Source organism: Mesoplodon bidens (assembly GCF_964165515.1).
Source record: "Mesoplodon bidens genome assembly, chromosome: 9".
NCBI lineage: Eukaryota > Metazoa > Chordata > Mammalia > Artiodactyla > Ziphiidae > Mesoplodon > Mesoplodon bidens.
In genome coordinates, this window is record NC_138166.1 from 31,013,051 (window position 1) to 31,019,423 (window position 6,373).

At 43.9% G+C, this 6,373-nt stretch overlaps 1 pseudogene across 1 annotated transcript; it reads left to right on the plus strand.

The window, feature by feature from the left end:
- The first annotated feature begins 225 nt into the window (after positions 1–225).
- LOC308622483 (nucleosome assembly protein 1-like 1) lies at positions 226–2,293 on the plus strand (annotated as a pseudogene). The gene is made up of 2 exons: positions 226–1,479; positions 1,694–2,293. The product of its transcript is annotated as a nucleosome assembly protein 1-like 1 (transcript).
- The last annotated feature ends 4,080 nt before the right edge of the window (positions 2,294–6,373 follow it).

A 6,373-nucleotide genomic window follows, 5' to 3' on the forward strand; every position in this document is an offset into this window, starting at 1 on the left:
TGGGGGGGCTTCGGGGAGGGGGGCTTCCCTGGTGGCGCAGTGGTTAAGAATCCGCCTGCCAATGCAGGAGACATGGGTTCAAGCCCTGGGTCCGGGAAGATCCCACATGTCACGGAGCAACTAAGCCCGTGCGCCACAACTACTGAGCCTGCACTCTAGAGCCCGCGAGCCACAACTACTGAAGCCCACGTGCCACAACTACTGAAGCCCGCCTGCCTAGAGCCCATGGTCCGCAACAAGAGAAGCCACCGCAATGAGAAGCCCGCGCACCGCAACGAAGAGTAGTCCCTGCTCTCTGCAACTAGACAAAGCCCACGCGCAGCAACGAAGACCCAACGCAGCCAAAAATACATAAATTTATTTTTTTAAAAAAAGAAAGAGTGGGCTTCCCTGGTGGCGCAGTGGTTGAGAGTCCGCCTGCCGATGCAGGGGACGCGGGTTCGTGCCCGGTCCGGGAAGATCCCACATGCCGCGGGGCGGCTGCGCCCGTGAGCCATGGCCGCTGAGCCTGCGCGTCTGGAGCCTGTGCTCCGCAACGGGACAGGCCACAACAGTGAGAGGCCCGCGTACCGCAAAAAAATAAAATAAAACAAAATAAATAAAAATAAAAATAAAAAAAGAAAGAGCTTTTTAAACACCATCTGCTCGCCACACCGCCTTCTGCTCCTCCCGTCGCCGTCCTGAGTCACTGCCTGCGCAGCTCCGGCCGCCTGGCTCCCCGTGCTAGCCACCGATATTTGGCGCTCATACAACATGGCAGACATCGACAACAAAGAAGAGTCTAAACTTGATCAAGATTTGGATGATGTTGAAGAAGTAGAAGAAGAAGAAACTGGTGAGGAAATAAGAATCAAAGCGCGTCAGCTGACTGTTCAGATGATGCAAAATCCTCAGATTCTTGCAGCCCTTCAAGAAAGACTTGATGGTCTGGTAGAAACATCAACAGGATACATTGAAAGCTTTCCTAGGGTAGTTAGAAGACGCGTGAATGCTCTCAAAGAACTTCAAGTTAAATGTGCACAGATAGGAGTCAAGTTCTATGAGGAGGTTCACGATGTTGAAAGAAAGTATGCTGTTCTCTATCAACCTCTATTTGATAAGCGATTTGAGATCATCAATGCCATTTATGAACCTACAGAAGAAGAATGTGAATGGAAACCAGATGAGGAAGATGAAATTTCATAGAAACTAAAAGAAAAGGCCAAGATTGAAGATGAGAAAAAGGATGAAGATAAAGAAGACCCCAAAGGAATTCCTGACTTTTGGTTGACCGTTTTTAAGAATGTTGACTTGCTCAGTGATATGGTTCAGGAACATGATGAACCTATTCTGAAGCACTTGAAAGATATTAAAGTGAAGTTCTCAGATGCTGGTCAGCCTATGAGTTTCGTCTTAGAATTTCACTTTGAACCCAACGAATATTTCACAAATGAAGTATTGACAAAGACATATAGGATGAGGTCAGAACCAGATGATTCTGATCCTTTTTCTTTTTTTTTTTTTCTTTTTGCGGTATGCGGGCCTCTCACTGTCGTGGCCTCTCCCGTTGCGGAGCACAGGCTCCGGACGCGCAGGCCCAGCGGCCATGGCTCACGGGCCCAGCCGCTCCGCGGCATATGGGATCCTCCCAGACCGGGGCACGAACCCGTATCCCCTGCATCCGCAGGCGGACTCTCAACCACTGCGCCACCAGGGAGGCCCTCCTTTTTCTTTTGATGGACCAGAAATTATGGGTTGTACAGGGTGCCAGATAGATTGGAAAAAAGGGAAGAATGTCACTTTGAAAACCATTAAGAAGAAGCAGAAACACAAGGGACGTGGGACAGTTCGTACTGTGACCAAAACAGTTTCTAATTACTCTTTCTTTAATTTTTTTGCCCCTCCTGAAGTTCCTGAGAGTGGAGATCTGGATGCTGCTGCTGAAGCTATCCTTGCTGAGGACTTTGAAATTGGTCACTTTTTATGTGAGCGCATAATCCCAAGATCAGAGCGCATAATCAAGATCAGTATACTTTACTGGAGAAGCTATTGAAGATGATGATGATGATTATGATGAAGAAGGTGAAGAAGTGGATGAGGAAGGGGAAGAGAAGGAGATGAGGAAAATGATCCAGACTATGACCCAAAGAAGGATCAAAACCCAGCAGAGTGCAAGCAGCAGTGAAGCACGATGGTCTACCTTCTGCTCCCTGGAAAGGATGAATTTACATCATTTGACAAGCCTATTTCAAGTTTTTTGTTGTTTGTTTGCTCGTTTTTGTTTTTGCAGCCTAAAATAAAAATGTCAAATATAATTTTAAAAAAAGAAAAAAGAAAGAGAGAGGGAGGGAGAAAGAAGGAGAGAGAGTGCTTGCTTCGGCAGCACATATACTAAAATTGGAACAATACAGAGAAGATTAGCATGGCCCCTGTGCAAGGATGACACACAAATTCATGAAGCGTTCCATATTTTTGAAAAGCAAATACTGGATGCTAACACATATATATGGAAACTAAAAAAAAAAAAGGTTATAAAGAACCTAGGGGCAGGAGAGGAATAAAGACACAGATGTAGAGAATGGACTTGATGACACAGGGAGGGGGAAGGGTAAGCTGGGACGAAGTGAAAGAGAGGCATGGACATATATACACTACCAAATGTAAAATAGATAGCTAGTGGGAAGCAGCTGCACAGCACAGGGAGATCAGCTCGGTGCTTTGTGACCACCTAGAGGGGTGGGATGGGGGGTGGGAGGGAGACGCAAGAGGGAGGGGATATGGGGATATATGTATACGTACAGCTGATTCACTTTGTTATACAGCAGAAACTAACACACCACTGTAAAGCAATTATACTCCAATAAAGATGTTAAAAAATAAAATAAAATAAAATAAAACCAAAAATACACCTTTAAAAAAAAAGAGAGGGAGGAAGGAAGGAGGGCGGAAGGGAGGAAGGGCAGAAGGGAGAAAGAGAAAGATAAAGAGAGGGTAGGAAAAATTGGATCATTGTAAATAAAAGAGATTAAAGAGATAAAATGAGAAAAAGCAATCTTGGTGCTTGATTAGATCCAGATTTTAACAAAAAAATTTAAACGACTTTTGGGACAATAGTGGAAATTCGATAATGAACTATTAGGTAGTATTAGGCAATTATTGTTAAAGTTTAGGTGTGATGATGGTATTGTAGGAAATAATATTGCAGTTATATAAGAAAAGTCATTTTTTAAGAGATGCATGTTAAAACAGTTATGCAATATCATAATATTTCAATTTAATTTAAAACACTTCAGCATTATACCAGACTCTCTTTTTTGTGTGCATGTTTAAAGCAAACACTAAAACTATATGTTGAAAAAAGCTATCACTGCAAATAATGACCTTTTTTGGACAGTCCTGCCGCACTGTCAAAACAGTATAAACTATTCTGTGTGTTTGCTTTTACTTTACTTTTATGAAAAGTTTGTGTGATCTCAACACTTTAGTTCTTAGTTAAAACAAGCAAGTTTTGAGTGACTGGACAGTAATCTGGGGTCTGCTCACTTGACCTCTGTATCTGCAATGCCAGAGGCTTGCTGGGGGCACTGGAGCCTAAGTGGTTAGAAGTGTTAATCCGCCCAACTTTAAATCCCAACTCCACCTTGTGCCAGCTGACTGGCTCACCTTGAACAAGTTACTCTACCACTCTCAGCCTCAGTTTTCTACAAAATGGAGGTAATAATATGAATTATTCTTCAGGTTGCTGTAATAAGTGAGATAAACTATGTTGATTTCTTAGTACAGTGCCTGATACATGGTGAGGACCCAAAGGTATTATTATTGCTACAAGACCTTGGGTGGGCCACACAACTTCTGCCTCTGTGAAACCAAGAAATTGGATTAGATTATTTCTAAACTTGTTTCCATCTCTCTGTTGGTGTACCTGACTTCCCCTCCCTGAGCCTTCATGTCTGCATTTAAAATGAGGAGACTAGGGACTTCCCTGGTAGCGCAGTGGTTAAGAATCCGCCTGCCAATGCAGGGGACACGGGTTCAAACTCTGGTCCGGGAAGATCCCACATGCCACAGAGCAACTAAGCCCATGTGCCACAACTACTGAGCCTGCACGCCACAACTACTGAGCCCATGCACCTAGAGCCCGTGCTCTGCAACAAGAGAAGCCACTGCAATGAGAAGCCTGCGCACCACAACGAAGAGGAGCCCCCGCTCACCACAAGTAGAGAAAGCCCACGTGCAGCAACGAAGATCCAAAGCAGCCAAAAATAAATAAATATATTAAAAAAATAAAAATAAAAGTAAAATAAATAAAATGAGGAGACTAGAGGAATTCCCTGGTGGTCCAGTGGTTAAGACTCAGGCTTTCACTGACAAGGGTCTGGGTCTGGTCCCTGGTAAGGGTACTAAGGTCCCTCAAAGCTGCTCCGCATGGCCAAAAAATAAATAAAACCTTTAAATAAAAATAAAATGAGGGGCTTCCCTGGTGGCGCAGTGGTTGAGAGCCTGCCTGCCAATGCAGGGGACACGGGTTCGTGCCCCGGACAGGGAGGATCCCACATGCCGCGGAGCGGCTCGGCCCGCGAGCCATGGCCTCTGAGCCTGCGTGTCCGGAGCCTGTGCTCCGCAACGGGAGAGGCCACAACTGTGAGAGGCCCACGTACCACACACAAAAAAAAATAAAAATAAAAAAAAATAAAATAAAATGAGGAGACTGGAGATACCATCTATTTCTAACATCTCTGACCATAAAGGATCCTCTTCTAAACTTCCATGAACACAGATCTGAAAAGGGGAGTTAGATTCAATTAAGCAAAACCTCCTCACCTGCTAAGACTGAGTAGGTAAGCTTGGGGAGAGGAAAGATACTTACATATTTTCAGCTCCTCCCAAAGTCTGCCTGAGTTTTGATGCTTTATTAAATGAGAAAATGTGCATAAAATGGTTAGTACATAGATGGTACAGCTGGTATGGATGACACCATGATGATAGTAGAGATGGTATGATGATGATAATGAGGAGGGAACTAGGAAGATTGCTCTTTTCCTTTGTCAGGAAGTCATTAATAAAAAGGTATCATTTCCCCATAAAATGGATAGCGATTATTGAGGCTAACTTAAAAAATATATAAAAATGTATAGGAAGGGGACTTGCCCTATCAGACATTAAAATTAAAAGTGTTTATAATTGGGCTTCCCTGGTGGCGCAGTGGTTGAGAGTCCGCCTGCCAATGCAAGGGACATGGGTTCATGCCCTGGTCCAGGAAGATCCCACATGCCCCAGAGCGGCTGGGCCTGTGAGCCATGGCCACAGTGCCTGTGCGTCCGGAGCCTGTGCTCCCCAACGGGAGAGGCCACAACAGTGAGAGGCCCACGTACCAGAAAAAAAAAAAAAAAGTAGATGTTATATATGTTTAGCTCTATCAATGGCAGACACAGTCAAATCTTGAAATCTTGCCCTGGGGTAGCAATCTTCATAAAAATGTTTTTCAATTACCTTTCCTAACATAAAACTGTGGTTGAAGGTTCACATCAACCTTTTCATCACAAAGTATTATGGGAAAAAAATTTTTATGAGGAAACTAAGTTTAAAATTGCAAAATACAATAAAGCTCATATTCACCTCAGAAATTACCACCATGATTGGGAACTAAGTAGATAGATTTGGGAGGTCTTGGCTATGAAGATATAAGGAAATATCTAAATCAATGGTGGCACAGTGGTTAAGAATCGGCCTGGCAATTCAGGGGACAAGGGTTCCAGCCCTGGTCCAGGAAGATCCCACATGCCGCGGAGCAACTAAACCCGTGCGCCACAACTACTGAGCCTGCACTCTAGAGCCTGCAAGCCACAACTACTGAGCCTGTGAGCCACAGCTACTGAAGCCCACGCGCCTAGAGCCCGTGCTCCGCCACAAGAGAAGCCACCGCAATGAGAAGCCCGTGCACCGCAACAAAGACTAGCCCCTCGCTCGCTGCAACTAGAGTAAGCCCGCGTGCAGCAACAAAGACCCAATGCAGCCCAAAATTAATTAATTAATTAATTTTTAAAAAAAGATTAGGGAACTAAGTCAAATAATGCTTAGTTCCCTAAGATTAGTAGGAAACTAAGCATTATTAAAAATAAAATTGACACAGTTGTCTCAGGGAGGAGTGAAGCAAGGAACTGTGACTTTTCATTATAACCCCATCTGTGCATATATTACTTCAATAGTAGTACATAGGGCAGAGAAAAGTAAGAGTGCGGAAAACATTCAAAATAAAAAGCCTACTAATTACGTAGACGATTCCAGTTTTTTCTGTTCCATCAGAATCCACTTGGAAAATATATAAAGGGACCAAGGTCAATAAAAGCTTATCTGGTGACTGAAAATCTTCAAAAGGACTGACGCGTTGGAAGGA